Source organism: Gigantopelta aegis, chromosome 10 (genome assembly GCF_016097555.1).
Source record: "Gigantopelta aegis isolate Gae_Host chromosome 10, Gae_host_genome, whole genome shotgun sequence".
Taxonomy (NCBI): domain Eukaryota; kingdom Metazoa; phylum Mollusca; class Gastropoda; order Neomphalida; family Peltospiridae; genus Gigantopelta; species Gigantopelta aegis.
This window is the reverse complement of record NC_054708.1, coordinates 29,017,393-29,030,169: the sequence shown is the minus strand read 5'-3', so window position 1 is coordinate 29,030,169 and position 12,777 is coordinate 29,017,393.

The window sequence follows — 12,777 nt, the reverse complement described above, 5'->3', positions numbered from 1 at the left end:
TTCTCTCTCCCTCTACCTCTCCCTACCTCTCCCCTCCTCTCCTCTCTCCACCCCCTCTATCTCTCTCTCTCTCTTTCTGCACACACGCCTGTATAAGAATCACCACGCATTGTTACACGGGGGAGTGGGGCAGGACGTAACCCAGTGGTAAAGTGACCGCGCAGTCGGTTTGGGATCGATCCCTGTCAGTAGACCCATTGGGATATTTCTCGCTCCAGCCAGTGCACCAGGACTGGTATATTAAAGGTTGTGATATGTGCTATCCTCTCTATGGGATGGTGCATATAAAAGATCCCTTGGTACTAATCTAAAAGCCATATAACCGTAAATAAAATGTGTTGAGTGCGTTGTTAATAAAACAGTTCCTTCCTTCCTTTTTACATGGGTTACGTTAAAAATAATACTGTCAGTAGAATTAATGAAAAACACAGAGAGAAGTTTTAAGGCCAGCTCATTTTGCCCGAATGTCTTATTCGTTTTTACCCGAATTCGAAGATTGCCTCCCTCCACCCCCAGATGCTTATGGTTGGTGTTTGACCCTTTTTTTTCTTCTTTTTTTTCCACGACTGGTATATCAAAGGCCGTGGTATGTGCTATCCTGTCTGTGGGATGGTGCATATAAAAGATCCCTTGCTACTAATGGAAAAATGTAGCGGGTTTTCTCTATCACTGTCAAACATGACCATACATGTATGTTTGACATCCGATAGCCGATGATTAATAAATCAATGTGCTCTAGTGGTGTCATTAAACAAAACAAACTATTTTATTTATTGACCTGTTTTCCAGTTATCTTCCTCTATATCTGCATTTCTATATTTTATTAGTATGCTGGGTGTTATATCTTGGTCCCACCTTTTTATTTATTTATTTGGCAAGACTATTTGCCGCTATTTTATTATTATTTGTTTTTAATTTGCACCCCTTCCTAAATATATACTTCACTTTTAATGACTGTTAATAACTGGATTGCTATATATTTTTTTTTCTTCTTCTTCTTCTTATAACTATGTATTTAATTTTATTTATTTTCATTATTATTTTTGTATTATTATTATTTGTTTTAATTAAAAATTGTATTTAATTTAATTTTATTGTATTGTATTTATAAATAAATGTATTTATATATTTTATTTATTTATAAATATTAAACGATACACTGTTCCTTTTGTTTACGAAAGTACATTGTAAGCGCAACGCTAGGTTCCAGAATGCCATGCGCAGCGAGGAGTTCCCTCAATCTAAAAATAACGCCGCCGGATAGCTATTCGCGACGTCATTTACGTTTATGCATTCCAAAAAGCGAATAAATTTAAACGCGATTAGCAATCCGCGTTTAGCCGCTATCCGTGTTTAGTTTTATCCGCTCCTCATGCATACGGCCCCAGGTATAGATAATTTTACTAATACCCCCGCAGTTAAAATTATAGTTATTTGGGGGTGATGGAAATCCATCCCTTGTGTACTGTACTGAATACTGTAATTAATGTATAAAAAGATTTTTTTTTTTTTTTCTTTAACGACTCGCTTAGCACATTTTAATTATGGTTAAATTGCGCCGGACAATGTGGTTAAGAACCACATGTAGAGATAGTTACATACCTGTCAACTCTCACGCATTAGTCGTGAATCTCACGCATTTGTATCAAAGATCACGCTGTCATGCAACCTACTATAATTCACGCTTTTTAAAAATAAAAATGTTTTATAATCGTGGTTTGTATTTTAGAGCTGAATGGAATTATATTCTGATTAAGCAGGCACTTTTAAGTATGATCACGATTAAAATGGCCAATACAGAATCTCAAACACCCTGTTACAAATGGGAGCCAACTATGGAACTGTTAAAAAAAAAGAGAGCAAAATTTGCCACCATGAACTACAGTATGCTATATAGAAAATAAATGTAATTTCATCATCTGAGTTTAATAATTGTACTCCCAGTTTTACTCTTCATTTAGTGAGAGGATTATCTATTAAAGCAATTTAAGTAATTTCCCTTCTCCTTTCTTGTTCTAACAACATGTTAAAAAGCATCCATATATCTCCATTTTGGGCTTAAACAAGCAAATAGTTTTTAACACCACCCCCCCCCCCCCCCCCCCACGGACCCCAAGAGAAGGACTTCTCCCTGGACCCAAGCTTCTAATTTTCTCACTCCTTAGATTTCTCGGAACCAAACATTAAACTCCTGGCATAGGCGTGTGGGCTCCCATTTTTGTTGGGGGCCAGGCAGGCTGGCTTTTGACCAAATTAAATGAAAATGCCTGAATCTGAACCCCATCGGTGGGCCCATGGGGCTATTTCTCATTCCAGCCAGTGCACCACGACTGGCATTTCAAAGGCTGTGGTATGTACTACCCCGTCTGTGGGATGGTGCATATCAAAGATCCCTTGCTGCTAAACGAAAAGAGTAGTCCATGAAGTGGCGACAATAGGTTTCCTCTCTCAATATCTGTGTGGTCCTTAACCATATGTCTGACGCCATATAACTGTAAATAAAATATGTTGAGTGCATCGTTAAATAAAACATGTCTTTCTTTTCTTTCTTGTTTACATCAGAACTGACTTGGCTGCATTGCTCATTTTGGGAGGGTTTTGGGGTTTGAAACCCCTCCCTGCTCAAGCAAATTTTCTTTTTTCTGACTCGACAAATGTTTTTTAAAGTGGCTACAAAATTCTGAAAGTGGTGATTTTTTTAAAACCAATGTGATGACTTTTTTTCTTGACTAAGACTGACCACTGTATGTGTATGTATATATGTATACTGTGTATGTGTGTGTGTGTATATATATATATATATATATATACTGTGTATATATATATATATACATGTATATGTGTGTGTGTGTATATATATATACTTTGAATATCCACTCGGCCGATAACTTGATTGCGTACACAGAGCTAATTACATGTGTGCATGCTCCAGTGTCACTGTTGTGCAGTTGACAACTACCAATTAAGGTATTAATTAACAGCTTTGATGTTTAAATAACGAGAAAACACATGTATTCCCTTTATACACACATACACACACACATATACACACGCACACATATACACACACATGTACACACACACACACATACACACACACATATATACACACACACACACACACATACACATGCACACACATATACACACACATACATACACACACGCACACATACACACACATACATATACACACACACACACATATACACGCACGCAGTAGGCCCTATTATAAAACATATTTGACACCAATTTTAAATTGGATTTTTCAACATTTAAAGTAGCTTACATAAATAAATTAAGTACATGTATGCTTGAAGAACATGTACAATTATAATGATATGAATTTAATAATAAGTGTTTTTGTTCTTTTAGGAACCTGCACATTATTATGCGACACAACTCGCCTTTTAGTGTAAAAAAAAGTCAGTCGTCCGATAGGCAGCTAGTATCATAGAATTAAGTAGCCCGACTGAATATTTGGTTGTCACAGATGAGCACTGCTGAGATAGTGTCTGTTCATTTGTCACTTTACACAATAGATGGGTGGATTAGTCGTATTGATTACTTTTGCTAATTTGTTGAGAAAAATTTGCTAAAATATTCATGAGTTTAAAATAAAGTTATCTAGTACAATATTTAACTGTATTAAACTATAAAACATTTTTTGGCTATTGTGTATGAAACGAAGGTAATGAATGGATGAAACATTAAACAAATGAATAAAGTTAAACATTAAACAAATGCCTGCTTTGTTAAGTACTTATAAATTGGTATATAATATTTAATTTATATGCGTAATGAGAAATCACTTCCCTTCCCCATCATCATCACCACCACCCCCCAAAAAATAGCAAAAGTTGTATCACAGTTTAAATATACCAATATCAGTGTATGTATATGTGTGTGTGTATATACAGTAAAACCCCTCTAAACTGGACACCATCGTGACCACCATCGGTTTTAAGAGGTGTCTGGTTTAGAGAGGTTCAGTTCTTTACTGACTTTTAAAAAAGGACCATGAAAAATGTTCTGTTTTGAGGGAATTCCGGTTTACAGAGGGTCTGGTTTAGAGAGGTTTCACTGTATGTGTATGTATCTATATGTACAGTCAAACTTTGATAACTCGATCTTGAAGGGGACGAGGAAATAGTTTTCGAAATTAATATACAGTGGACTCTGTCTAAACCGGACTCACTTCGTACCGTCGAAATAGTCCGATTGTCATAGAGGACCGGTTTAGAAAGAGTTAATCCAGAGTTATGGTTCTTGAATTATCGACAACTCGCGATCAACAATGACATTTGACATTTGAACCCATGGATGATTGGGAAACACAGTCATACAAGCCATACTTGCAATCGATTATTTCACAAACATAAAAAATATACCTAAAGGGACTTTCCTGAGTTTGCTGCAATTTCTAAAATGTTATCCACTAACAGAGACTTTTTAACGATTGTAATTACATATCAAATATATTTGTCTGTATAAAATATTAGTGGCTGCACATTAAACGTGTTTCTGGTCGTTCTAATATTTGTACTAGGTTAAATTTCGTTTTATTTCCTAAAACATTATTTATTCGTACGGACGAAATTATTTGAATACAAAATCCAGATCTAACGGCCTACCGCAATAAGAGTAAACTTCACACGAGTGCGATTACATTTTGTATTTGATCTTGCGACGGCGTCCTAATTACTCGGCAAGTGACGATCATTGTTCAACTAATTAAGCAGCCCGTCGTTCAGTCAAATCCCAATCCGGTGTAGACAAAGGTAATTAATGCATGAACGGTTCTTTCGTTCTTGATTTTTGATCCGGAGTCCGGAGTAGACAGAGTACGGACTAGAATGAGATTTATACCTAAGAGATAAACGGTAGCTGGACGGGGCTGTAGAAATGGACCGGTTTACGCAGAGATCCGGATTACACAGAATCCGGTTTAGACAGAGTCCACTGTATAAGAGTTCAAATTTTAAACTGCATTGCAGCTGGTTGCAGCATTGCAGCTGGTTTATTTCGCTTAATATTGTAAGAAGCGTGCACTACGCTGCCTACCTCTGAACTCTAAAAACTATGCATCCCCAATTCAAAGGCGAATTAATATATCAGTCACCTCACCCCATGCCACCCCATCTCATCCCACTCAACCCCAGCTGTTGGCATCTTCGACGCCTGTCGTACATTCATTTTGTGTATATTGTAGAAGTAAGTAAATAAAACAAAAAGGATTACCCAGATGAATTTAAAATATATGCTTGGGCATATAGGCTACATGTATTTATTGACAGAAAAAAAAAATGAAAAAAGAAGGCATTTACCTATATAAATAACAAAAAGTAACGTTGACGTATTTTACAGATGTCAAAACATGGCGGAACATAACTAACAAATAAAACACTGAATGCCGAATAACACTATAAGTACATTTGTTTTACACAAAATTATTTATGCTTCGCACCTCAACTTTCTTTCTCCAATCTGGCCACCCACCTTCCAAGATTGCTTGGATGACAAGAAAGCAAAACTTTTTAAAACCGATTTGGCAAACCCCACATTACTGGGTCCTTCCCCATATTTGCTCGATCATAACTAAATGACTGGTAATTGATAAACATTAACTGATATATAAACAGAAAAGCTTTTTTAAATCAAATCAAATCAAATCAGTTTTATTTAGCCACAGCTGTGATCAACCATTGGCTGAAACATGATATATTACAAATGCTCTTTGAAGTTAACCAGACTGTGTCTGTAATTAAGTATTACATAGCGAGGCTCGCCACCATGGACGAACACCAACTACGAAACATAGGATCATTTCATTCCGCTTAGTCAGCGATCTGTTATTCTGTAATTATCACCCTAATCCTCGACAGCCAAGACCACCCGAGACAGATGCGCTTCGCTTGTTTGACATGATTGACAATACATTCGTCTTTAAAATACTATCGGCAACAACAGTTTGATCAATCCACACGCGTTAAGTTTTAGAGGTGCATACTCTATTAAATCTTTATGGTGGGACCAAAGAATTAGGTTTTCAAAGTTTGAGTTTTCGAAGGTCGTTGTTACTAGTTTGTATAGCAACTTGGCCGGGACCGTCGCTTCAGATCGAGAGATCGAAGTTTTCGAGAGATCGAAGCTGGAGTGATTGAAGTTTGACTGTATGTGTATATATATATATATATATATATATATATATATAACAAATAGCTTTTGACATTGTATTAAAGGGGAAGTAAACTCAGACATGAGCCTTATGTTTTGGAAAGATGCCTACCCAGACCACCAACACTTACTGACATTTTAAGAAATGAAAAACATAATTTTAGAGTTAATAAAAAAACGTGATTATTCCTGCCAACTGGGGGCAGCCATTTTGTTTTGTTTTTGTCGCATTCAGTAATCTAGCTTGGGATGAAGTGACATCGGCTGCTACCAACTCCTGTATGCACAGTGTAAACAAACGTGGTAATTTATGACAAGGTGCTTCCCTTTGATTAACCGGACTTGAAAAACAACATAAATGCCTTGATAATATAAAAAACTATTTAACTAAATATATATTTCAGTTTGCATTAACAGAACGAAATGGGGTTAAAATTTGTTGGGACAGGGAGGGGTTTCGACCTCCAATAACCTCCCCCTGCACATGTGCCCATTTACTCTCTAAGATTGTATGTCAAAATTACCAAATGTTTGGCATCCAATAGTGATGATTAATAAATCAATGTTAGTGATTTCCCTAGAAATTAGGAAAGGCATGGTAGACCAAACACTTTTGGGGCATTTTCACCATTTTCGGGGCACTTGTTTTTCATTAAAAATACACAAAAATTAATTAAAATAAACATTAATGTAATTTATCTGCTTGCTTTAATAAAAGGCATATTTTATTAATTAATAATGAATGAATGAATGAATGTTTAACGACACCCCAGCACGAAAAATACATCGGCCATTGGGTGTCAAACTATGGTAATGCAAATAAATAAAGTGATGATCAACATCAATATAAAAATTCAAGACTTAAACAAAAACAGTGTAAAGAACTGTGCAAAAACACAAATATCACAGAATTTTACGGATACTGAATTTTACTCAAAACTTCCATTTTGTGCTGTATTGGCCATTCTCAAAGAGAATGTTACACCCCTGCACCACGGTGAGGTTACAGCACACGCAGAGGTATTAATTAATAATACCTTTTTTGGTGTTTTATGATGGCAATTTTATAATTAATTACTGAAAAAGGCTTGTTTAATCTCAGGGCAGCATGGTGCTGATTAAGGCAAGATGGTGCTAGACTATTGAGTCATGGTGCCACACCGTGCTAAAACAAGCTAGGGAAAACACTAAATGTGCTCTAGTGGTGTTGTTAAACAAAACAAATTAACTTTCCCCACTTTCCATGCAAAACAATATTTTATTTGAATTTGTTGATTTTAAACACTCGTAAAATTACAAAGTGAAAATGTGCAATGTCTGCTTAATATATTTTATAAAAATATACATGATCAATATTTGGCAATATATGACAAAATACTGTTCATGTATTTATGAATAAACTGATTTGATTTATATTTTTTAAAAATCGTCTCCCCCACAATGCATATACGAATCTTCCCATGTTTTATCAGGCCAAAATCCTGTTTAAAAAATTCAATACATTTTTGTTTTGCACGGTAATGTATTGAATGTATTTTCAAAAAATATATCAACATGATCCCAATCATATGGTATTGATGAAAATAAGATTTAAAATTAGCCTTTTTCTGCATTCGTTGCAGATTTGTTACCCATTTACTCCGATTTTTTTCTTTCTCACAAATGTAGAAATCCGTGGAGAATACGCAGTCGGCTGACTTATTCCGATTGGCTTGGAATAGCTGTGAGATGGATTTTCATGACATCCGTCTATGATTTTTAAAACATATTTTGTTTGCATCAGTATATAATATAATATTTTTTTAAAAACCTACAATGCAGGTAGCATTTTATAACAAAAGTAGATGGTCAGAACATTACCATCAAGCACATATGATGTACATCTAGGCAGATCACGGTGCCAAAAAAGGGGGACACACACACATATATAAATGCATGTATACATATATAAAAACCATCGCTGCTGCTACAAAGTGGGGGGAGCACATCCCTCCCCCTCCCCACAGCTTCCTACATAGTGCTAGGTCAGGGATTTTCCACTGCACGCAGTCTTCCAAAACATTGATGATATTAGCCAACACACGTTCGTTTGGATTTTTTGATGAATGATTTCGGCTTTTGCATGAACAATCTGTCATTTATGTTCATATCGGTTTTGCATAACCTACAGACGAATGACAAAATTGTACATGCAAAATTTTATGCACTGCAGTTTCTTTTTCTTCCGACTGCCAAATGAAATTTGAAATAATTAAGTCATGGGAAATCCTGAATGTGTGTAGTATTTTACATTTAAAACATATTTAAGAAATTTAAAAAAAAGTAGGATATATGTTTATTTTGTTTGGGGGTGGTGGGATGGAACTCGTAATTTCCGAACAGCATATGATTTTGTACACGTGATGATCAAAGGGAACATGCAACTATGTAACTGCCGACTTTGTGTCGACTGCGATGCTGATTTCAAACGAATACACTATCTTTCTTACACCAGCAATATAGGCTTATTTAAAAAATAAAGAAGATTTTGCACAAACGATCTGTCGTTTATGTTGATATTGGTTTTGCATAACCGACAGACGAACGTCAAAATCGTCCGTGCCAAGTTTTATGCCCTGCATGTGATAATTTTATTTTCTTTGGAACTACATGATTTTAGATGAGACAGTCTAGCTACTTTACCAATAGTATTACAGAATTATTTATGGTAATGAACCATTGCTTGATAACATCCATTACCATTTTCTTTTTTCAGCAATATTTTTTTTCAAAGTTTATTATCCCCAGAAAAGAAGTACGGTAATGGTAGGGTTGGGGGCCCTCATATCACTACCTTACATTAATGTTATAGGATACACACTATACAAGAATACAAATAATATAATATATATAATATGTTATGACGTACAGTATTAAATTGTTACCACAAAAAGAAAAGAAGAAATAAAAGAAGAACGTAAAATAAACAAATAGAAAAAATAATAATAATTAAAAAAATAAATTAATAATAATTGGATTGGTAAAAAATGTATCACAATACCCTTTGATGTTAATAGTGTCAGTACAAATTATTTTTGTGTTCAGAGGGTGGCATCCCTACCAGACAGTTGCATCATATGGTGCACACCCAGACTACCAACACATACTGACAGTTTAACAAATGGAAAAACGCGTAATTTTAGAAGTAATAAAAAAAACCCATGATTATTCCTGCTAACTGGGAAAAGCCATTTGTTTTTCTTTTTGTTCACCTCCAGTACACCAACATTGAAGGGAAGTGGCGTCAGCACCTGTGAACTACTCCTGTATGTGCAAAAAACAAACACAGTAATTTAAGGCAATGAGCTTCATTTTGATCAGCCTGACATGTAAAACAACATAAATGTCTAGACAATATAATTTCAAAGAAAAAAACAGAAGCAAAATAATAGTACACTTAATACATTTGCACAATTAAAACATGCAACCATTCATGATAACCAAGTGATAATTTTCTTTTGTCTGGAACATTTCGTTGTAAAATACTCTTATAATGAACTTGAAGAGAACATGATATTTAGTTTGTTATAGCAGTCATTTGTTGTACACATTTGCATAAATCGGTCATTTTCAATTCAAGTGTTGGCCATATTGGATTTTTTCCCTTTTACAAAACATTTTTTGCTAAATAACTTACTTTTGTATGCGTTCTTAGCAGCAGCCTTATAACTTGCAAAGCTGTCATGATGTTGGCTTTGGAATTAAACACATAGACATATAATATATTATGTTTTTGCTTTGAATAAAAAATATCCAGTGCACTCACAGCTTCAATGGTCATGCAGTGGTGCTTGGTTAAAAAGGCACCTACTAAAAATGTTTTTTCGACTTTGTGGTCTGAATGGAGAATAGTTTTGTTATGGTCATCTCTACAATAATTTCTCCAACAATATCGTCAGCTCTTCAACAATGATAATTCCTTCATTATCCGACAGATCAGGATGATAACATACGAAACCAGTGCCGATCACCCCTGATCAACCAGCTGATTTTATTTGTTGTATATTGGGGTTATCACAAACGAAACAATAGCAGCGAAGAAAGAACATGCTGTGAATTGCTTACTACCGGTAACTGCTTAATCCCTTAATTGCAGTTATGGCTTTAAGTATAACAATGCAATTATGTTCGATTCGTTGTATACATACTAATTTATACTTGAATTAACAATTTCGGACAAGATATTTGTTTCATTTTAAAAGTTAATTTGTTATACATAGTTCATTCTATACATTAGAATTTATTGATAATATATAGGGAGATAAAATGGGACCTTAAAATCAGTTCACTATATGCAGTAGTTCGTTCTAAGCATGTTCATTGTAAGTGTCATTTTAGATGGGGACAGTCTACTTAATCAGTAGTATTACAGAATTATTTACAGTAATAAACCTTGTCGGTTGATAATGTCCATTTACATTTTAGGGGTTACATGTTATTTGTTGGAGAACATTTTAATTTTCTTCAGCAATATTGTGACACCTTCTAAGAACACAAGTGCTTACATATTCTTCATACCATTAAACGAAGAGTAATAGTAGGACATGTCATGACACATAAGATTGGTAAACAAAATTTATCACAATACCCTATAATGCCCATACATATTTTGTGTGTGTCCCAGATGGTGGCGCGTTGCTGCCAAACAATTGAATTGTCTGGTAATCTACCAAATACACACCTGTCAAACAGAAGTCACAGGTGGAGGCAGCTGAAAGACTAGACCAATTAACTAAGTAAACAGTCATTTTATCATTTCAGTGAGTAGGTTTCTGAACTATAGTGCTACTTCCTTGAATATGCATAGCAGTCCAAAAGCCTTGCCTATAATCATCCCTGTAAACCAAATATTTATCCTGTTAACCAATAATGAAGGTTTGACTTTTGTAAATTCTGTTTTATTATTTTTAGGGGTTAATGCTGAAGAGACTTTACAGACTGCAAGTCTGGTGCCTCTTCCTAATGACACAGAGGATGCATTAGATGATGATGTACCATCAAATCATTCTTCTGAAGCCTTAAAAACAATGGCAGGTAAGAACAATTTGAGCATTAAATTATTAAAATTGTGTTTACATGTCTATTTTAATCAAATGAGATTTAACAAAATGGAAGGAAATGCTGTGTGTCAGTGTTATACTATTAAATTGTCACCAGTGTACGGTACGTTGTATACAATTCAATTCTTATACTGTTTGAAAATGGTGGTTTATTTTGTATTGGAAAATAATGTATATTTATTTCTAGCTCACTGGGATAGATATTATTGCAAAACATTGTGATGCATGCATGCCTTTCATCATTCCGCAAAAATCGACATGTCTCGGACCTGAAGTGACACATTAAGTACTATGAAACTATCGGCTCACAAGAGGGCGGATTCAGTGGAATGGAGCAAAATGACTGTGTCTGTTATATATAATATCCGTCACATTTTTATTGTGTTATTAATTAGATATACCAATATACTTATCAATTATTGATCATCATTGAGGGCAGTATATCAAGTTTTATGGACTGAAGAAATTTCTTCAGTCCATAAAACCTGGTATTACGCAAAATGTGGTCAATAATTGTCTCTTTACATAATAACATCCATAAGACTTGCACATTCCTGCTTTATTTATTTATTTATTGAAATAAGCCAATGCTAATAATTTTCTGCAAAATGTGTTCTGATGAGATTTACTGGTGTCACCAGGGTTGAAAATTAACATGAAAACCATGACTGCCAGCAGGGCCAGTTGAAGAAAAATCTTACTGGTCCTTCTCAAATTCAACTAACCCTCCAATTATCACATTGAAATTTAACTGCACAGCTCAAATAAAAACTAGAATGTTCTTTTTTTTAATAATAACCATGTGCTCACTGTAAATAGTCTGTTTGCTTCAAAAGGAAACTGATGAATTGGTATGTAACTTCATAATGATTAAAGTTAAAATTTATATAAAAATATGTTGTTAAGTTTTAAACCCATATCAACTCAAATACAATTTTTTTTAAAAAGAAATCCGGTATAAATAAAAATGTGGGTTTTTTTTTACATATACTACCATAAAATTATACAGATTAAATCTAATTTTTAATACAGGGGTGAAGACAAAATGCTAGAACAGACAACGTACGCAGCTTGACTTGCATTGTCTCTCAAGTAAAAAATAAAGCAGTACAAAGAGACTAAATGTAGAACCGTTCATGCTTCAGTAATTAAACTAGTCTGGAAGTGGCAGTCCTCTTTGTAGCGATGCAAGAGGGGTAAAATCTCCAGTAAAGGATTTCCTCAGGAGTGGCTGTCCTCCTATAGACAAGATACTAGACAGAGATCCATGGAATCATCCACTATTTTGCCAAATGCCCATTCGACTGCTTTGTGCCGAGATATGGCTCTGATCATGTATTACGGTTTTGTTGTTTAGATTACCATCAAACTGCATAGGTTAAATCTTTTCTGATATAGGTTTACAGCAATTGATGGAACATCCAAGGCAATTTGTAAATATATATTTTTTAATTTACGCCCCCCCCCCCCCCCCCCCCCCCCCCAATTCAATTTTTGTTTA